At 42.2% G+C, this 22,566-nt stretch overlaps 2 long non-coding RNA genes across 7 annotated transcripts; both read left to right on the forward strand.

Moving 5' to 3' along the window:
• The first annotated feature begins 221 nt into the window (after positions 1–221).
• LOC139833319 (uncharacterized) lies at positions 222–6,032 on the forward strand. Of its 4 annotated transcripts, none has more exons than XR_011748797.1 (5): positions 222–798; positions 887–1,142; positions 1,234–1,396; positions 1,884–1,968; positions 3,299–6,032. It is a non-coding gene; the product is annotated as an uncharacterized lncRNA (long non-coding RNA). The 4 variants fall into 4 exon arrangements; XR_011748794.1 differs by having other exon boundaries at positions 223–798; positions 1,234–1,358; XR_011748795.1 differs by lacking the exon at positions 3,299–6,032 and having other exon boundaries at positions 224–798; positions 1,884–2,360.
• Positions 6,033–11,310: 5,278 nt separating this feature from the next.
• On the forward strand, positions 11,311–22,291 carry LOC127300917 (uncharacterized). 3 transcript variants are annotated; one of them, XR_011748511.1, is made up of 5 exons: positions 11,311–11,416; positions 11,505–11,760; positions 11,852–12,014; positions 20,640–20,724; positions 22,057–22,291. It is a non-coding gene; the product is annotated as an uncharacterized lncRNA (long non-coding RNA). The 3 variants fall into 3 exon arrangements; XR_011748512.1 differs by having other exon boundaries at positions 11,852–11,976; XR_007851668.2 differs by lacking the exons at positions 20,640–20,724; positions 22,057–22,291 and having other exon boundaries at positions 11,852–12,103.
• The last annotated feature ends 275 nt before the right edge of the window (positions 22,292–22,566 follow it).

The raw sequence follows: 22,566 nt of genomic DNA on the forward strand, positions 1-22,566 counted from the left end.
ACCCAGGAATATCCACATATTAGATTTGTTTGTTATTTTTCTTTTATGCATAATCATGGCATTTTATCACCTTCCATGTTTTAATAAAAACTATCAAGAAAATTAGTTTATTTAAACCCCTTCTTCTTTATCTTAGTTTTAATAATAATAAAACCAAAATGTTATTATTTTTGATATGTTGAAGAACTATTTCCAAATCTATTTCAAATATTGTCAAACATTCAAACTTGTTTTAAACCTTCCCTCTCCCCTCTTTGTTTTATTCTGAAAGTTCAGCAAAGAAAAGAGAAATAGAGAAGCACAAACGGAAGACACAGGGAAAAGAGAAAGAAGCACTAGCCCATCTGGTTCACTTCCTGTTTGGCCTCTTCCTCCTCTAGTTCACGCGAGAGGCGAATGTCTGCTCACGTCACAGCACCACTAGCGCTACTTTCTCCTCCTCTTTAATCCCCAGAATCGAAGCCTCCTGCAAACCCTACCTCTCTTCCTCCCAGCCACGCCGCCACATGCTTTTCCCTCCTCGAAGCAAACAGAGAAGGCAGAAAACGAGGTTCAGACCACCGAGCACACCGTCACCTCGTCGCCATGGAGCTGCCGCTCCAGACCGCCCCTCGTCGAGCAGAAGGCACCAGGATCTCCGCGTCGTCGTCCTCACCACCCCTGTGTGAGGAATCGAGATGGGACTCAGTAATTCGAGCGCAAGGTCGCCGATTCCCCGCGCCGGTCGCCATGATTCTTCTTCGATTCTAACCGCCGCTGACCTTCCCCGGCCAGTCCGAGGCCTCCATCTCGATCATGGTGAGCGTGTGCTCCTCGCAGGCCTCTCGTTGTTCTCCATCCCCCTCTAATTTCGTTATGCCGGCGTTCACTGTCACTCTGCTCGCAGAAATTTGTCGCCGGCGACTCTCCGTGGAACCCTTGTCCCGGCGCCTACTCCACCACTTCCGTCCAGTCGGGGCGCACGCCCGATGCCCTCTTCTCCCTGGCCGTTCGCCCTCCGTCGTCAGGGCCATGCTCGACGCCATCTTCTCCGAGCCGTGCGTCCCCCCTGTTATGCATCTCCGTCAGGTAGAGGTGTCTCGGACAGTTAACTTGTCCAAAAATCTGCAGCGGTCTGTACCTACTGAACATCTGAATTTCAGGTCAATTGTTTTCCTTTAGTTGGTTCGGCTGAGCTCCTTTGTTCAGATCAGCGGCCAATTAAATCCATCATCTTTCACTTTGTTTGTTCAGATTCCACACCCCTGGAGATAGTTCTTTCTACGCATGATCCAAACAATTCCAGCATCGTCAAAGCAGCCCAGTGGCTACGGCCTTGATCTTTTTCACGATGGTATCAGCATCAAGTCCAAGCGTAGGTGCTGCTTCAGTGCTTCTATTCGCCGTTACAGGCCAGGTCCGGCCCAGAATCTTTCAGCTAGCCTGCTCTTTTAATTCCTATTTTGTAAACCTTGTTTAATTATAACTCTTGTTTTATAAATCTAATTACTGTAAACTTTATGTGTATTTCTATCAGAAAATTGCGAGGAATAATAATATGACATTCATATGCTTGTTTGCATTTCGCATCATGTTGACTCGTGGTAGTTTGCATCACACCTAATAAATAAATGCGGAGTATTTCGGAACACCGATTAAGGTGTCCCCGCTCCGATTAAAATTGAAGTAGCGAACCCCTGCCATGTTATGCTATGCTAACCAACATTTAATATGCGGGGTAGATAAACAACTTGAACCTTATAATTGTTTGTTCGGGGTTCCGATCCCGCTTAATAATGATATAAGTTGCATCGCATCATGCTTGCCATGTCATGCATATCATCTTGCTCATGCCGATTCTTCTTTATCCGTAGTTGTAAGATTTGCATACGTTGTTTGTCCAGCATTTGCTTCTTCCCGGATAGGATCGCGAAGTGGTGTTGTGAGATACGACGAGTTCTCCGGATGTCCCTCGGCAAGCTTTAACAGGCAAGCATTTCCCCTATACTTCTGCCCCTGCAGAAGTCGCTCACCTATTTTATTTTGCCTTCTCCCTCATGCTATCCTTGAGTTGCGTTCTTGTCACGTGTCCCTTCCACTTGTTACCTCAAGCAGCCTATATTGTCTCCACCAACCACCTACAGCTATTGCTTGGTTATCGGGTCTGCCTTGCGAGTCGTAGTGCATGCTAGTGCTGTTTTATCTCGTTACCGTTACTGCAATCTTATCGGGTTATCTGTTGGGAAATCATGACACATGCTACATGGTTATATCTGTGGAAGTATCATGGTTACTTGTTAATAATTGTTAAGCGGAGACATCGGTGGGTCAGTTGCTCGTTTTATGGCGGCTCACTTGTGTTTCTTTAAAGCTTAGGACCCGAGTTCTGTTATACATTCCGAGATCGAGCGCTCTATCCACACTTGGGTATGCTTCGGGTCTCCCCTCGACTATCGGAATCTACTGACTTTGTCCAGTGGCCACAACTAGTTCGTAATGTTTTACCATTTGTTATTGCGTGCATGCCAGCTTGTTACTTATTTACTTTGGGAAGCCCCTGGGTGCCTTGTATCCCTTGTTTCTGGTATGCACGTATAGGTGCGGCACGAGCGTTTATCGCGTGCTGAAGCGGGTCATTCGCCCCAGTGTGTGTTTTGACCCTCGGAAGTCGTGGTCGCAAATAGCTAGGTCCGTCTCGGAGAGTCGGCCGGACTTCGATTCGGGTTCAACTTAGTTAGGTGGCTTCCTGGACATTGTTGTCGTGAAGGAGAGTGCGAGTCATGATATCCTTCCCTTGCTAGGTTGGGTTGATCGTGCGTGTGGGTACATTTGGGCACCCCTGCAGGGTAAAATCTTATCGATAAGCCGCGTCCGCGGTTATGGACGACTTGGAGCTGTATGACTCGACCATAGACAACTTACACCCGTTGTTTCAATACTAATAACTTGCGTAGTAAGTTAGCACAACTTCAATAAAACATGGGTAAAACTTGACAACCGTGTGAGTGCCCTTGTAAGTACTTCCTTGCGAGGGGGGAACACATCGGCCGTGTTATGTTTGCAGAGTATAGAACTGTTAGTTACGCTCTCTCACCTTCTCTGATAGACGACTGTTGTAGAGTGTCTCTATAGGTTTTTAGTGCTTGCGCGCTGCCGCTTAACCCCACCATATTGCCTATGACGTTCCTCTTGCGTCCTCTAAGTCCCCTGCGTGCCTCAAGTACAAAGGACGACTGGTTGACGAATGCTTATACGTCTTGAAGTCTTGTTAAGTACGAACCCGTACTTATTGCTGCTTCTACGGGATATAACCGGGCAGGTATGAAGATATGTTCGATGAAGACGACGCTAGCAAGGTTACCCTTTGTGGTGACCCGGCATACCACTGCATGGTGTAGTATGCAAGTCTGATATAACACCAATGAAACACCGTTCCACTAGTATTATATCGCTCAGAGTGGTACAACAGAAACATATGCGGGTCCAAGGCATGTCTATAGAATTACAACATTGACTCTGTTACATAAGATCATCACAGCCTCCTACTTTACAATGAGGTAAAACTGCAAATAACTCCAGAAGTACGACTCGTAGTCTAGTCTTATCACGAACTCTATTTGTAGAGTATTTAACTAGCTATAGGGGCTAAGCATAGATTCTAGCTAAATAGGAGCTAGATTTAGGAAGAAAGTTCCTTTCTATTGCTAATCTAGGTTTTCTCCTTGTTGGATGTGGTATCTGACTCTTCTGACAGGTCTTGTCTCTTGAAGTAGTTGTTGACTCCTCGGCCTTCGAGTTGTACTGTAGATCCTCCTTCGATGCCTCCATATCTAAGCAGGGGATTTAAGAGTGGTATGAGTATGAGCGTACTCAACAAGTTCATTATAGGAAAGAGGTGTTTAATGCACTAGCTACGGCATTAGACCAGAAAGTCTAATACCAATGCAGGTTTTCATAACCATTTCTTCAAAAGGTTGCTTTTATTCAGAAGAACTATGTCCGTCAGCCTTCACCGGTTTACTAGAACTTCATGGAGCTCCTTTCCGGCCGCGTTCGCAGTTCCATATCCCGGAACAGGGAGTGACAGGTCACGGTTCTTTACACTCTGCAGAGGTGTGTTGCTTTACCCATAAGAGATCTTATCCTTGGTGCCAACCAGGTGTACATTCCTGTCCACACTTCCTATGTTCCTCCGCTACCTCGAACACCCACCCTTTGTTGCATGCCCCGACCCTGGGTCCTCGCCGGTCCCATTATTCCCATATATTTCAGGGTGGACCCCGACCACGACGACAGTCTGGGATCGAACCAAACTCCTTCGCCGGTAGCTGCAACCCATCATAGACCGCAATACCGTGGGGACTTAGGACTCCCCAGCCTCACCATCTTGCTCCTTCGGGCGACAAGTGTACTACGGACAATGCCGTGGGGACTTAGAACTCCCCAGCCTCACCAGCTTGCCCCCTTGGATTACAAGTGTACTACGGTAGAGCGCATCCGTTGATGAACGAGAGGTGGAAACACTTTTGACTACTCCGTCCCACTCCGGATCTTATGGTTAACACGGTTATTACGGCACAAGAATCACTGGCGACATTTGTTGTTTATTCCTAGATGGATATAAGCCCGTGCAATGGAACCTCCACCATATCAACACAATCCATGGTTCCATTGCCCACCACATAGTCATATTCATAGTTATGAAAGTAGTGGTTTTGGTTTTTATGCAATAGTGATAACCATAGTACTTTGCAAGTAATTTGATAGAAATACTCAAATGACATGAGCAAGTGATGAACTTGCATTTCTTGACTGCAAGATTATGCAGGCAAGGTCTTCGATACGCAATAACTCCAAATTCTGAAATAGCATCATCGTCCGGTAAGGACGATGTTTAAAAGATTGGCAAGGATGCAATAATGCATACGAATGAGATGCAATCGCTCTAAGCGTGACCTAACCCCGATGATTTAGGATTAGTGAGTTGTGATAATTGGTTCAGGGTGTGTTGCACTTTTTAGAGTGATTCACAAATAAGGTTCTTATTCAGATGTGATTACTTGGTATCATAAACAGGTAGATAATAAAGCATAATAATCAATTGAGCACACAAAGAATGATAATTGGCATAATGTTAACAAGTAAAGAATAGTGGTCAGTTTTAGTACTATAGGGCATGGTTACTGATTAATTATCATATACTTTAAAAGAATAACTTTTGAAGAACAAGTTCTTTAATGAAGAACAAGTATGATAATTAGGTTTGTGGAGTTCTATGGTTTTCTAATTGGTTTCTGGAGTAAGTAGTAGATGGATCCCAACAATGTTGGATTCATCAATACCTATGTCTAGTAAGGCTGAGTTAAGCCTAGGCATCCTAAGCATTTGTTCATACAAGGTTGCTATCAAGACTGGTTTATCTTGTTGGTGATAGCTAGCTAGGGTTTATAGGTCCTTATAAGTAGGGTTGATGATGATTCCTTATTTTCTTCAAAAGAATAACTTTCGAAGAACATACTTCTTAAGTAATAAGAAGTATATCAATTAGGGTTGAGGTGGTCTAGGTTTTACTGTTGGTTCTATTAAGTAAAGTTTAATTGGCTCCTAAATAGGATGGTTGATATGTATCCAGCACTAGTAGGGTTTAGTGGAATATGGTTAGGTAATTCTCAAGATTTGGCATAGTTGCTCTTGAGGTTCATCACATTGGTGTGATGCTAAATAGGATTTAATAAGGATGATGGCTTTGGTAATAGGATCTAGGGTTTACACTTGGTTGACCCTACTTGGTTATTTAGGTCTGATGAAGATGAACACATGGGATACTAAATTGCTAGTGATAGGGTTCTATATTTGATGTAGTCATGGCAAATATTTAGTTGCTATTATGGTTATATGACTATTGTTGAAGTAATATGATCACATGTGAACTTGGGTTTAGGTTTGGAAACTATCTAGGGTTCACATGTAATAATGGATCTAGGGTTCCTAATGGAGTTAGGGTTTTAGGATTTCACATGAAATGATAGGGTTGTACTATCATTCAATATGGAATTAGGGTTTGTTAATTACCCTATAATTATTGGATTAATAACTTCATTGATAAAGTTGAAGTTATTAATAATTTTGAAATAAAAATAATATTAGATTTGATATTTTATTATTTTTAAACAATTAATAATTAAGGTATTTATTAATCAGGGTTTTAAATCCTCCTAATAAGGATTTAATAAGTTAATAGAAAAGGAAAATTAATTTTAATGTTTTCCTTATTTACTTACTGGTTTTTATTTATTTTATGAGATTTTTACTAATTATTGAATTTTAATTGAATTTGGAATTAGAATTAAAGGCTTAATTAACAAGTATTAAATAATGAAATTTTTATTAAAAATAAAAATTTCATTTTATATTTTTATTGGATAGAGTTTTCTTTTCTAAGAATTTTAATATCTCATTTATATTTTTCTGACTTAATTTGGATTTTCTAAATTTATTTGAAGTTGCAGTAATTTACTGCATTTAATTTTAAACAGAAAAGGCTAAGTGTACCGGTTGGGGTTCTACCCGTGTCACTGACTGGTGGACCCTAGTCCACGTCAGCTGCCACGCGGACGAAGGTTGGTCAGATTTGACCGGGCGTTTGACCTCGCCGACGGTTAAACGCCGGCGAGACAGCACGCGGCGGCGCCGCCAATTTCTGGCGCCCCGGGACGCGCGGCTAGGCTCTACTGGGCCCCCTCGACACGCTGAGTACTGCGGTGGTGTTGGTTTTCCCAAACGGCCACCGGAGCATCGCCGGAGATCACTATCTGCGGCGGCGGGCTCCGGCCTTCGATGGATTATGGGCTACAGGGGCCTAACGGATGCGAAATGAAGCTCTAACCCAACACAGGCTCACCAGGAATGCGACGGTATGGTCGGCGAAGCTCGGGGGAGTCCGGCTTGCCAAAATTTGGTGTTGCCGGTGTCAGAGAAGACGATGGCGTCGGCGTCAATCTCGAGCACCTCAGCTCGATTCCTTCCGTGGGCTGAGCTTGTCGAGGACGGCTGTCACGCGGGTGTGCTTAGCTCTGCTCGGGGAGGCCTCGTTCGCCGGCGGTAAGGAAGACTGGCGGAGCCAGGGTTTCGTCTGAGAGGAATTCGAGCAGAGGAGGAAGAAACCGGGAACTAGGGTTCGTCGAGGGCCTTTATATGGCGCCAGGGCGCGCCTCGTCACACTGCCGGTGAAGGAGAGGACGCCAGCGACGAAGAGAAGGGAGGCACGGCGTCGAGCTGGCCGGCCTGCGTACTGGAGAGGATGAGGATGGCCCTCTCCTCTCTTTTTTTTAAACGAAGGGGTACTTTGGCCACTATGGGCTGTGCTGGGCTGGTGCAGTTGGGCCAGTAGTTGGGCTGTGCTGGTGGGCTGCTCGACCAGGTAAGCTTCTCTCTATTTTTCCTCTTTTTGCTTTTTTCTATTTTCTGTTTTCAATTCTGTTTTATAATTCTTGTTTTAATTCAAATTTAAATCATGTGATACCATGCAGGTATCAAATAATTTGAATTTCAGTAGGAATATTAAAGGATGAATGCTTTCCTGCATTGTTTTTGGGATAAACATTTAATATATGTGAGCTACATTGCAAACTATTATTAGTCATGATTTTATGCACTCATTTTAATTTTCTTTTTCTTGTGTAATCAACTCTGTTTGGAATTATTAGAATTGAGAATTTCTACTCTTAAGTGTTTTTAGAGTTTCTCATTATGGTTTGATCTTTTAATTGAGAATTTAGTCCCATGCATATGATTTTATGTGAACCTTTATTATTAAGATCTTGTAGTTTGGATTATAACCCTATTTTCAGGTAGCACTATTATGGTATGTTAATATCACCTTGAAATACTTTGAGTAATACAACTCTAATTATGGTTTGATCTTGATTTTAAAGTTGAGTGGTTTATTACCACACATGTGATTTCAATTTATAAAATGTAGCACAAGGTTTGTTTCTTATGTTCAAGAAGTGAAGCATAAGATTTAATTAATATGCCATACTAGGATGCTAATGATATTTACCTAATGGCAATTGGTTTCAATTTCAATTAGGGCCTATCTTTATATTTTGATCACCATAGGGATACATAAACTAAGATTGAGGTATAATTCTAGGTTATAGAGTTGAGATGATATCATATTACATTAGTTAGGGTTTAGTCTCCCCTATCCAGGATAAGATGCTTACTTGCTTAATTGTTTATGTGCTTCTTTAGTGAATGAGGACTTGGGAATTGGTTTTATCTTCCACCAATTGACTTTCATTACTATCCTCAATTTATTATTGAAGCAACTAGATTGGTAATACTTATTTTTATAGTTAACTTTGGTCAAATGGATTGTTGGTTTCTCACCATATAAAGTATGGAGTTTTACTCTAAGGTTTTCTTAGGTTCTTCAATTTATGAAACATAGATATGGTAGGATTCTTCTTATGATCACCAAGTGATTCACAAGTTAAGGTTGGAATATAAGTTTAGGGTTGCTTATTAATTACCTCCCTATGATTTCATGTGGTGAAGGATATCTACTTATCCTTTTAGGGTTTATCCTTAATACCTCAAGAGCATGATCATGGATTAGGCATGATCATCTTGTTCTTAACATTTTTACCTCAAGTTCTTAGGGTTTATGATCATCACTCAATTTATAATGATCAAGGTTTGGATTCCTAGGGATCTCTCATTAAATGGGTTCTCACTTCCATGATCAAGCATTGTCTAGATCAATCAAGGTATAGCACTTCTAATTTACCTTCTTGTATGGGTCTACTATGATTGTCTCTTTAGTTTATATCCCAGGAGAATGCCTGAGATATTATGTTAGGGTTCTACTTAATCAATGATGATATTATCATCTGGGTATATGGGTAGTTCTCTCCCTCAAACTCAAGTGTTGCCTCAACTAACTTGAGTGTAACACCATAATTGATCTCTCTTATATAAGAATGGATTATTCTAGTTTATGGTGTACTCCTAATACTCTAGTTCAATGGTTGTCCTTTATTCTTAAATAGATAAAGCTATGTTTTGTATGATTGGTCTCTCTCATTTTGGAAAGGACTTTAATACTAACTTAAGGTTAGGCTCCATAGGGATTGATGTGATCATCAATATCTATGTTTAACATAAATGGTTTCTCTCTCTAGGAATGTCTTGAATAATATGCTAGGGTTCCTCTTAAAGATGATGATTTGAATACTTGGATGTATATCCAAGGTTTAGCTCAAGGTTTGTTATTGCTTCTCTAATAATTATAATAGAACTCTCACCTCTCTAGGTTTGATGCTTAACTATTTGGAATAGAGAAGAATATATATTTTTAGGGTTGATCTCCTTGTCTTGCTTCCAAGATTAAAGTAGAATGGATATCATAAGGTCTATGATAAGAGCATAGATTAGTTTAAGACATGGGGAAGATAAGTCAATAATGTTTTCTCCATTTTATTGTTACTTGGTTTGTAATTGAATAGATGTTCATATGCTATGGCAAGGTTTACCATATTATGATCTGTTTTGAGATCAAGCAATTGATCATTTAGTAAAGTGTTGTTGTGTTGATTATTAGTTCCATTTGATCTAACCCCTTAGATCATATCATCTCTACCCAAAACAAGGTTTCATCAAAGTCACATTGAGGTTTGTAGCGCTTGACTTGATGAGCTACTTCAATTCCACCAAGGTCAAGTGAAACTTCAGTTACTGTGACTGTTTTACTTTAAAGCGCGAAAATTCCCCAGATTTTCTATGCATGAATGCAATGCACACATCTGTTTCCTCTATTTTTGTAACCCCATTACCTAGGATATTACACCCTTCCGGCTTGGCCTGGGCAGGGTTATGGACGCCACTGGTTATCTTCAGGACTCTTAGTCCAAATTTGTATCTTGTCTGTACTCGGATGTATTTGATCTTCTGTATGATTTGGATCTTATGTTGTATATTTGTATCTTGACTCGTTGGAGTTGTTGTTGTAATATATCTGTTTCTTGTGGGCTCTATTGTAATCATGTTGTAATGTTACCGCTCGTGATTGATTCCACCCGCATCGCGTGCATGCTTCGGCGTGTACGAGGCGCTTGGTGGTGCGTCTCCTAGAATCGATATCGTGCGGATTTCGGCGGATTCGCTGGGATCCTCATGGTACCGGTTTTGGGGCGTCACAAGTTGGTATCAGAGCATCAGGTTGACGGTACCCCACTAGTCCAGCCTTTAGGATAACCTTGCCAACGGTCGTTGAGTTTAGAGAGTCCAAACTATTTTATTGAAATTCGTTGGATAGTTCTGATTAGCTCTGATTTTTCTCCTTACCTCTATTCTTTCTCCTCTTATCTTTGCGAGTTTTGAGTCTTCTCTCTTATCTGAGTTCTCTGAGTCTTAGGTTTTCACGTGGGTTGGACGATCTTTGCCTTAACCTAATAGGTCCGATCTTTGAAGAATTATGTTGGAAGCATCTCATCATCGACGGAGCAACAACCCTTGTTAGTGGTGTCGAGAAGATCGACACGTCGTCTGAAAATCCGATAGTTCACCTCTCTTCCCCCGTACCTGGACGTGGAATCTCGGGGCGAGATTCCTTGTTAGTGGTGTCGATTGTAGCGACCCAGGAATATCCCCATATTAGATTTGTTTGTTATTTTTCTTTTATGCATAATCATGGCATTTTATCACCTTCCATGTTTTAATAAAAACTATCAAGAAAATTAGTTTATTTAAACCCCTTCTTCTTTATCTTAGTTTTAATAATAATAAAACCAAAATGTTATTATTTTTGATATGTTGAAGAACTATTTCCAAATCTATTTCAAATATTGTCAAACATTCAAACTTGTTTTAAACCTTCCCTCTCCCCTCTTTGTTTTATTCTGAAAGTTCAGCAAAGAAAAGAGAAATAGAGAAGCACAAACGGAAGACACAGGGAAAAGAGAAAGAAGCACTAGCCCATCTGGTTCACTTCCTGTTTGGCCTCTTCCTCCTCTAGTTCACGCGAGAGGCGAATGTCTGCTCACGTCACAGCACCACTAGCGCTACTTTCTCCTCCTCTTTAATCCCCAGAATCGAAGCCTCCTGCAAACCCTACCTCTCTTCCTCCCAGCCACGCCGCCACATGCTTTTCCCTCCTCGAAGCAAACAGAGAAGGCAGAAAACGAGGTTCAGACCACCGAGCACACCGTCACCTCGTCGCCATGGAGCTGCCGCTCCAGACCGCCCCTCGTCGAGCAGAAGGCACCAGGATCTCCGCGTCGTCGTCCTCACCACCCCTGTGTGAGGAATCGAGATGTGACTCGATGGTCGAGCGCAAGGTCGCCGATTCCCCGCGCCGGTCGCCATGATTCTTCTTCGATTCTAACCGCCGCTGACCTTCCCCGGCCAGTCCGAGGCCTCCATCTCGATCATGGTGAGCGTGTGCTCCTCGCAGGCCTCTCGTTGTTCTCCATCCCCCTCTAATTTCGTTATGCCGGCGTTCACTGTCACTCTGCTCGCAGAAATTTGTCGCCGACGACTCTCCGTGGAACCCTTGTCCCGGCGCCTACTCCACCACTTCCGTCCAGTCGGGGCGCACGCCCGATGCCCTCTTCTCCCTGGCCGTTCGCCCTCCGTCGTCAGGGCCATGCTCGACGCCATCTTCTCCGAGCCGTGCGTCCCCCCTGTTATGCATCTCCGTCAGGTAGAGGTGTCTCGGACAGTTAACTTGTCCAAAAATCTGCAGCGGTCTGTACCTACTGAACATCTGAATTTCAGGTCAATTGTTTTCCTTTCGTTGGTTCGGCTGAGCTCCTTTGTTCAGATCAGCGGCCAATTAAATCCATCATCTTTCACTTTGTTTGTTCAGATTCCACACCCCTGGAGATAGTTCTTTCTACGCATGATCCAAACAATTCCAGCACCATCAAAGCAGCCCAGTGGCTACGGCCTTGATCTTTTTCACGATGGTATCAGCATCAAGTCCAAGCGTAGGTGCTGCTTCAGTGCTTCTATTCGCCGTTACAGGCCAGGTCCGGCCCAGAATCTTTCAGCTAGCCTGCTCTTTTAATTCCTATTTTGTAAACCTTGTTTAATTATAACTCTTGTTTTATAAATCTAATTACTGTAAACTTTATGTGTATTTCTATCAGAAAATTGCGAGGAATAATAATATGACATTCATATGCTTGTTTGCATTTCGCATCATGTTGACTCGTGGTAGTTTGCATCACACCTAATAAATAAATGCGGAGTATTTCGGAACACCGATTAAGGTGTCCCCGCTCCGATTAAAATTGAAGTAGCGAACCCCTGCCATGTTATGCCATGCTAACCAACATTTAATATGCGAGGTGATACGTCTCCGACGTATCGATAATTTCTTATGTTCCATGCCACATTATTGATGTTATCTACATGTTTTATGCACACTTTATGTCATATTCGTGCATTTTCTGGAACTAACCTATTAACAAGATGCCGAAGTGCCGATTCTTTGTTTCTGCTGTTTTTGGTTTCAGAAATCCTAGTAACGAAATATTCTCGGAATTGGACGAAATCAACGCCCAGGGTCCTATTTTGCCACGAAGCTTCCAGAAGTCCGAAGAGGAGACGAAGAGGGGCCACGAGGGGGCCACACCCTAGGGCGGCGCGGCCCCCCCCCCCTTGGCCGCGCGGCCCTGTGGTGTGGGGCCCTCGTGCCGCCTCTTGACCTGCCCTTCCGCCTACAAATAGCCTCCGTTGCGAAAACCCCAGTACCGAGAGCCACGATACGGAAAACCTTCCAGAGACGCCGCCGCCGCCGATCCCATCTCGGGGGATCCAGGAGATCGCCTCCGGCACCCTGCCGGAGAGGGGAATCATCTCCCGGAGGACTCTACGCCGCCATGGTCGCCTCCGGAGTGATGTGTGAGTAGTCTACCCCTGGACTATGGGTCCATAGCAGTAGCTAGATGGTTGTCTTCTCCCCATTGTGCTTCATTGTCGGATCTTGTGAGCTGCCTAACATGATCAAGATCATCTATCTGTAATTCTATATGTTGCGTTTGTTGGGATCCGATGAATAGAGAATACTTGTTATGTTGATTATCAAAGTTATATCTATGTGTTGTTTATGATCTTGCATGCTCTCCGTTACTAGTAGATGCTCTGGCCAAGTAGATGCTTGTAACTCCAAGAGGGAGTATTTATGCTCGATAGTGGGTTCATGCCTGCATTGACACAGGACGATGTGAGAAAGTTCTAAGGTTGTGTTGTCTTGTTGCCACTAGGGATAAAACATTGATGCTATGTCTAAGGATGTAGTTGTTGATTACATTACGCACCATACTTAATGCAATTGTCTGTTGCTTTGCAACTTAATACTTTGGAGGGGTTCGGATGATAACTTTGAAGGTGGACTTTTTAGGCATAGATGCGGTTGGATGGCGGTCTATGTACTTTGTCGTAATGCCCAATTAAATCTCACTATACTCATCATGATATGTATGTGCATGGTCATGCCCTCTTTATTTGTCAATTGCCCAACTGTAATTTGTTCACCCAACATCTTTGTTTATCTTATGGGAGAGACACCTCTAGTGAGCTGTGGACCCCGGTCCAATTCTCTTTCTTGAAATACAATCTCTTTGCAATATTGTTCTACTGTTTTCTGCAAACAATCATCTTCCACACAATACGGTTAATCCTTTGTTACAGCAAGCCGGTGAGATTGACAACCTCACTGTTTCGTTGGGGCAAAGTACTTTGGTTGTGTTGTGCAGGTTCCACGTTGGCGCCGGAATCCCTGGTGTTGCGCCGCACTACATCCCGCCGCCATCAACCTTCAACGTGCTTCTTGGCTCCTACTGGTTCGATAACCTTGGTTTCATACTGAGGGAAACTTGCCGCTGTACGCATCACACCTTCCTCTTGGGGTTCCCAACGGACGCGTGTTGAACGCGTATCAAGCAGCTTTTTCTGGCGCCGTTGCAGGGGAGATCAAGACACGCTGCAAGGGGAGTCTCCACTTCTCAATCTCTTTACTTTGTTTTTGTCTTGCTTAGTTTTATTTACTACTTTGTTTGCTGCACTAAATCAAAATACAAAAAAATTAGTTGCTAGTTTTACTTTATTTGCTATCTTGTTTGCTATATCGAAAACACAAAAAAATTAGTTTACTTGCATTTACTTTATCTAGTTTGCTTTATTTACTGTTGTTAAAATGGCCAACCCTGAAAATACTAAGTTGTGTGACTTCACAACCACAAATAATAATGATTTCTTATGCACACCTATTGCTCCACCTGCTACTACAGCAGAATTCTTTGAAATTAAACCTGCTTTACTGAATCTTGTTATGCGAGAGCAATTTTCCGTGTTAGTTACTGATGATGCTGCTGCCCATCTTAATAATTTTGTTGAACTATGTGAAATGCAAAAGTATAAAGATGTAGATGGTGATATTATTAAACTAAAATTGTTCCCTTTCTCATTAAGAGGAAGAGCTAAAGATTGGTTGCTATCTCTGCCTAAGAATAGTATTGATTCATGGACTAAATGCAAGGATGCTTTTATTGGTAGATATTATCCCCCTGCTAAAATTATATCTTTGAGGAGTAGCATAATGAATTTTAAACAATTAGATACTGAACATGTTGCTCAAGCTTGGGAAAGAATGAAATCTCTGGTTAAAAATTGCCCAACCCATGGGTGACTACTTGGATGATCATCCAAACCTTCTATGCAGGACTAAATTTTCTTCACGGAATTTATTGGATTCAGCTGCTGGAGGTACCTTTATGTCCATCACTCTTGGTGAAGCAACAAAGCTTCTTGATAATATGATGATCAACTACTCTGAATGGCACACGGAAAGAGCTCCACAAGGTAAGAAGGTAAATTGGTCGAAGAAACCTCTTCCTTGAGTGATAAGATTGATGCTATTATGTCTATGCTTGTGAATGATAGGACTAATATTGATCCTAATAATGTTCCACTAGCTTCATTGGTTGCACAAGAAGAACATGTTGATGTAAACTTCATTAAAAATAATAATTTCAACAACAATGCTTACCGGAACAATTCTAGTAACAACTATAGGCCATATCCTTATAATAATGGCAACGGCTATGCTAATTCTTATGGGAATTCTTACAACAATAATAGGAATTCACCCCCTGGACTTGAAGCCATGCTTAAAGAATTTATTAGTACACAAACTGCTTTTAACAAATCTGTTGAAGAAAAGCTTGGGAAAATTGATATACTTGCTTCTAAAGTCGATAGTCTTGCTGCTGATGTTGATCTTTTGAAATCGAAAGTTATGCCTAATGAAAATCATCATAATAAAATTGTTACTACAGCAAATGCCATCCAAGTTAGAATTAATGAGAATATAAGATTAATGGCTGAACTGCGTGCTAGGTGGGATAGAGAAGAAAATGAAAAACTAGCTAAAGAGAAGAATGTAGCTAAAGTTTGGACTATTACCACCACTAATAATGCTAATGCTACACATGTTGCTGCACCTCCTACTAATAATAATAAAAGAATTGGTGTTAGCAATGTTTTCACTTCTAATGCAAAGCGAGCGCACTGAAACTGCTAAAACTGCTGAAACTGCCTATGATAAAGCTGCTGAAATTTTTTCCAACATTGGGGATGATGATTCCATTGCTTTAGATTATAATGGTTTGAATTTTGATGATTGCCACATCTCTGAAGTTATAAAGTTCTTGCAAAAACTTGCTAAAAGTCCTAATGCTAGTGCTATAAATTTGGCTTTCACGCATCATATTACAAATGCTCTCATAAAAGCTAGAGAAGAGAAACTAGAGCGCGAAGCCTCTATTCCTAGAAAGCTAGAGGATGGTTGGGAGCCCATCATTAAGATGAAGGTTAAAGATTTTGATTGTAATGCTTTATGTGATCTTGGTGCAAGTATTTCTGTTATGCCTAAGAAAATTTATAATATGCTTGACTTGCCACCGCTGAAAAATTGTTATTTGGATGTTAATCTTGCTGATCATTCTACAAAGAAACCTTTGGGTAAAGTTGATAATGTTCGCATTACCGTTAACAATAACCTTGTCCCCGCTGATTTTGTTGTCTTGGATATTGAATGCAATGCATCTTGTCCCATTATATTGGGAAGACCTTTTCTTCGAACTGTTGGTGCTATCATTGATATGAAGGAAGGTAATATAAAATATCAATTTCCTCTCAAGAAAGGTATGGAACACTTCCCTAGAAAGAGAATGAAGTTACCCTTTGATTCTATTATGAGAACAAATTATGATGTTGACACTTCGTCTCTTGATAATACTTGATACACACTTTCTGCGCCTAGCTGAAAGGCGTTAAAGAAAAGCGCTTATGGGAGACAACCCATGTTTTTACCTACAGTATTTTGTTTTTATTTTGTGTCTTGGAAGTTGTTTACTACTGTAGCAACCTCTCCTTATCTTAGTTTAGTGTTTTGTTGTGCCAAGTAAAGTCGTTGATAGAAAAGTTCATACTAGATTTGGATTACTGCGCAGAAACAGATTTCTTTGCTGTCACGAATCTGGGCTGTTTTCCCCTGTAGGTAACTCAGAAAATTATGCCAATTTACGTGAGTGATCCTCAGATATGTATGCAACTTTCATTCAATTTGAGCATTTTCATTTGAGCAAGTCTGGTGCCATTTTAAAATTCGTCAATACGAACTGTTCTGTTTTGACAGATTCTGCCTTTTATTTCGCATTGCCTCTTTTGCTATGTTGGATGAATTTCTTTGATCCATTAATGTCCAGTAGCTTTATGCAATGTCCAGAAGTGTTAAGAATGATTGTGTCACCTCTGAATATGTTAATTTTTATTGTGCACTAACCCTCTAATGAGTTGTTCTAAGTTTGGTGTGGAGAAAGTTTTCAAGGATCAAGAGAGGAGTATGATGCAACATGATCAAGGAGAGTGAAAGCTCTAAGCTTGGGGATGCCCCGGTGGTTCACCCCTGCATATATCAAGAAGACTCAAGCGTCTAAGCTTGGGGATGCCCAAGGCATCCCCTTCTTCATCGACAACATTATCAGGTTCCTCCCCTGAAACTATATTTTTATTCCGTCACATCTTATGTGTTTTTCTTGGAGCGTCGGTTTGTTTTTGTTTTTTGTTTTGTTTGAATAAAATGGATCCTAGCATTCACTTTATGGGAGAGAGACACGCTCCGCTGTAGCATATGGACAAGTATGTCCTTGGTTTCTACTCATAGTATTCATGGCGAAGTTTCTTCTTCGTTAAATTGTTATATGGTTGGAATTGGAAAATGATACATGTAGTAATTGCTATAAATGTCTTGGGTAATGTGATACTTGGCAATTGTTGTGCTCATGTTTAAGCTCTTGCATCATATGCTTTGCACCCATTAATGAAGAAATACATAGAGCATGCTAAAATCTGGTTTGCATATTTGGTTTCTCTAAGGTCTAGATAATTTCTAGTATTGAGTTTGAACAACAAGGAAGACGGTGTAGAGTCTTATAATGTTTTCAATATGTCTTTTATGTGAGTTTTGCTGCACCGGTTCATCCTTGTGTTTTTTTCAAATAAGCCTTGCTAGCCTAAACCTTGTATCGAGAGGGATTACTTCTCATGCATCCAAAATACTTGAGCCAACCACTATGCCGTTTGTGTCCACCATACCTACCTACTACATGGTATTTTCCGCCATTCTAAAGTAAATTGCTTGAGTGCTACCTTTAAAATTCCATCATTCACCTTTGCAATATATAGCTCATGGGACAAATAGCTTAAAAACTATTATGGTATTGAATATGTAATTATGCACTTTATCTCTTATTAAGTTGCTTGTTGTGCGATAACCATGTTCACTGGGGACGCCATCAACTATTCATTGTTGAATTTCATGTGAGTTGCTATGCATGTCCGTCTTGTCTGAAGTAAGAGAGATCTACCACCCTATGGTTAAGCATGCATATTGTTAGAGAAGAACATTGGGCCGCTAACTAAAGCCATGATCCATGGTGGAAGTTTCAGTTTTGGACATATATCCTCAATCTCAAATGAGAAAATTATTAATTGTTGTTACATGCTTATGCATAAAAGAGGAGTCCATTATCTGTTGTCTATGTTGTCCCGGTATGGATGTCTAAGTTGAGAATAATCAATAGCGAGAAATCCAATGCGAGCTTTCTCCTTAGACCTTTGTACAGGCGGCATAGAGGTACCCCTTTGTGACACTTGGTTAAAACATGTGCATTGTGATGATCCGGTAGTCCAAGCTAATTAGGACAAGGTGCGGGCACTATTAGTACACTATGCATGAGGCTTGCAACTTGTAAGATATAATTTACATGATACATATGCTTTATTACTACCGTTGACAAAATTGTTTCATGTTTTCAAAATCAAAGCTCTAGCACAAATATAGCAATCGATGCTTTTCCTCTATGGAGGACAATTCTTTTACTTTCAATGTTGAGTTAGTTTACCTATTTCTCTCCACCTCAAGAAGCAAACACTTGTGTGAACTGTGCATTGATTCCTACATATTTGCTTATTGCACTTATTATATTACTCTATGTTGACAATATCAATGAGATATACATGTTATAAGTTGAAAGCAACCACTGAAACTTAATCTTCTTTTGTGTTGCTTCAATGCCTTTACTTTGAATTATTGCTTTATGAGTTAACTCTTATGCAAGACTTATTGATGCTTGTCTTGAAGTGCTATTCATGAAAAGTCTTTGCTTTATGATTCACTTGTTTACTCATGTCATATACATTGTTTTGATCGCTGCATTCACTACATATGCTTTACAAATAGTATGATCAAGGTTATGATGGCATGTCACTCCGAAATTATACGTGTTATCGTTTTACACCTCGGGACGAGCAGAACTAAGCTTGGGGATGCTGATACGTCTCCGACGTATCGATAATTTCTTATGTTCCATGCCACATTATTGATGTTATCTACATGTTTTATGCACACTTTATGTCATATTCGTGCATTTTCTGGAACTAACCTATTAACAAGATGCCGAAGTGCCGATTCTTTGTTTCTGCTGTTTTTGGTTTCAGAAATCCTAGTAACGAAATATTCTCGGAATTGGACGAAATCAACGCCCAGGGTCCTATTTTGCCACGAAGCTTCCAGAAGTCCAAAGAGGAGACGAAGAGGGGCCACGAGGGGGCCACACCCTAGGGCGGCGCGGCCCCCCCTTGGCCGCGTGGCCCTGTGGTGTGGGGCCCTCGTGCCGCCTCTTGACCTGCCCTTCCGCCTACAAATAGCCTCCATTGCGAAAACCCCAGTACCGAGAGCCACGATACGGAAAACCTTCCAGAGACGCCGCCGCCGCCGATCCCATCTCGGGGGATCCAGGAGATCGCCTCCGGCACCCTGCTGGAGAGGGGAATCATCTCCCGGAGGACTCTACGCCGCCATGGTCGCCTCCGGAGTGATGTGTGAGTAGTCTACCCCTGGACTATGGGTCCATAGCAGTAGCTAGATGGTTGTCTTCTCCCCATTGTGCTTCATTGTCGGATCTTGTGAGCTGCCTAACATGATCAAGATCATCTATCTGTAATTCTATATGTTGCGTTTGTTGGGATCCGATGAATAGAGAATACTTGTTATGTTGATTATCAAAGTTATATCTATGTGTTGTTTATGATCTTGCATGCTCTCCGTTACTAGTAGATGCTCTGGCCAAGTAGATGCTTGTAACTCCAAGAGGGAGTATTTATGCTCGATAGTGGGTTCATGCTGCATTGACACACAGGACGATGTGAGAAAGTTCTAAGGTTGTGTTGTGCTGTTGCCACTAGGGATAAAACATTGATGCTATGTCTAAGGATGTAGTTGTTGATTACATTACGCACCATACTTAATGCAATTGTCTGTTGCTTTGCAACTTAATACTGGAGGGGTTAGGATGATAACACGAAGGTGGACTTTTTAGGCATAGATGCAGTTGGATGGCGGTCTATGTACTTTGTCGTAATGCCCAATTAAATCTCACTATACTCATCATGATATGTATGTGCATGGTCATGCCCTCTTTATTTGTCAATTGCCCAACTGTAATTTGTTCACCCAACATGCTGTTTATCTTATGGGAGAGACACCTCTAGTGAACTGTGGACCCCGGTCCAATTCTCTTTACTGAAATACAATCTCCGGCAATCTTTGTTCTCTTTTTTCTGCAAACAATCATCTTCCACACAATACGGTTAATCCTTTGTTACAGCAAGCCGGTGAGATTGACAACCTCACTGTTTCGTTGGGGCAAAGTACTTTGGTTGTGTTGTGCAGGTTCCACGTTGGCGCCGGAATCCCTGGTGTTGCGCCGCACTACATCCCGCCGCCATCAACCTTCAACGTGCTTCTTGGCTCCTACTGGTTCGATAACCTTGGTTTCATACTGAGGGAAACTTGCCGCTGTACGCATCACACCTTCCTCTTGGGGTTCCCAACGGACGCGTGTTGAACGCGTATCACGGGGTAGATAAACAACTTGAACCTTATAATTGTTTGTTCGGGGTTCCGATCCCGCTTAATATGGATATAAGTTGCATCGCATCATGCTTGCCATGTCATGCATATCATCTTGCTCATGCCGATTCTTCTTTATCCGTAGTTGTAAGATTTGCATACGTTGTTTGTCCAGCATTTGCTTCTTCCCGGATAGGATCGCGAAGTGGTGTTGTGAGATACGACGAGTTCTCCGGATGTCCCTCGGCAAGCTTTAACAGGCAAGCATTTCCCCTATACTTCTGCCCCTGCAGAAGTCGCTCACCTATTTTATTTTGCCTTCTCCCTCATGCTATCCTTGAGTTGCGTTCTTGTCACGTGTCCCTTCCACTTGTTACCTCAAGCAGCCTATATTGCCTCCACCAACCACCTACAGCTATTGCTTGGTTATCGGGTCTGCCTTGCGAGTCGTAGTGCATGCTAGTGCTGTTTTATCTCGTTACCGTTACCGCAATCTTATCGGGTTATCTGTTGGGAAATCATGACACATGCTACATGGTTATATCTGTGGAAGTATCATGGTTACTTGTTAATAATTGTTAAGCGGAGACATCGGTGGGTCAGTTGCTCGTTTTATGGCGGCTCACTTGTGTTTCTTTAAAGCTTAGGACCCGAGTTCCTGTTATCTGTTCCGAGACTGAGCGCTCTAACCACACGTGGGTATGTACAGGTCTCCCCTCGACCACTGCCGGAATCTACAGCTTTGTCCAGTGGCCACAACTAGTTCGTAATGTTTTACCATTTGTTATTGCGTGCATGCCAGCTTGTTACTTATTTACTTTGGGAAGCCCCTGGGTGCCTTGTATCCCTTGTTTCTGGTATGCACGTATATGTGCGGCACGAGCGTTTATCGCGTGCTGAAGCGGGTCATTCGCCCCAGTGTGTGTTTTGACCCTCGGAAGTCATGGTCGCAAACAGCTAGGTCCATCTCGGAGAGTCGGCCGGACTTCGATTCGGGTTCAACTTAGTTAGGTGGCTTCCTGGACATTGTTGTCGTGAAGGAGAGTGCGAGTCGTGATATCCTTCCCTTGCTAGGTTGGGTTGATCGTGCGTGTGGGCACATTTGGGCACCCCTGCAGGGTAAAATCTTATCGATAAGCCGCATCCGCGGTTATGGACGACTTGGAGCTGTATGACTCGACCATAGACAACTTACACCCGTTGTTTCAATACTAATAACTTGCGTAGTAAGTTAGCACAACTTCAATAAAACATGGGTAAAACTTGACAACCGTGTGAGTGCCCTTGTAAGTACTTCCTTGCGAGGGGGGAACACATCGGCCGTGTTATGTTTGCAGAGTATAGAACTGTTAGTTACGCTCTCTCACCTTCTCTGATAGACGACTGTTGTAGAGTGTCTCTATAGGTTTTTAGTGCTTGCGCGCTGCCGCTTAACCCCACCATATTGCCTATGACGTTCCTCTTGCGTCCTCTAAGTCCCCTGCGTGCCTCAAGTACAAAGGACGACTGGTTGACGAATGCTTATACGTCTTGAAGTCTTGTTAAGTACGAACCCGTACTTATTGCTGCTTCTACGGGATATAACCGGGCAGGTATGAAGATATGTTCGATGAAGACGACGCTAGCAAGGTTACCCTTCCGGCTTGGCCTGGGCAGGGTTATGGACACCACTGGTTATCTTCAGGACTCTTAGTCCAAATTTGTATCTTGTCCGTACTCGGATGTATTTGATCTTCTGTATGATTTGGATCTTATGTTGTATATTTGTATCTTGACTCGTTGGAGTTGTTGTTGTAATATATCTGTTTCTTGTGGGCTCTATTGTAATCCTGTTGTAATGTTACCGCTCGTGATTGATTCCACCCGCATCGCGTGCATGCTTCGGCGTGTACGAGGCGCTTGGTGGTGCGTCTCCTAGAATCGATATCGTGCGGATTTCGGCGGATTCGCTGGGATCCTCATGGTACCGGTTTTGGGGCGTCACAAATCACTCTAAAAGTGCAACACACCAATCATTCCAACTCACTAATCCTAAACCATCGGGGTTAGTTCACGCTTAGAGCGATTGCATCTCATCCTTATGCACTATTGCATCCTTGCTA

The sequence above is a fragment of the Lolium perenne genome, chromosome 7 (assembly GCF_019359855.2).
Source record: "Lolium perenne isolate Kyuss_39 chromosome 7, Kyuss_2.0, whole genome shotgun sequence".
NCBI lineage: Eukaryota > Viridiplantae > Streptophyta > Magnoliopsida > Poales > Poaceae > Lolium > Lolium perenne.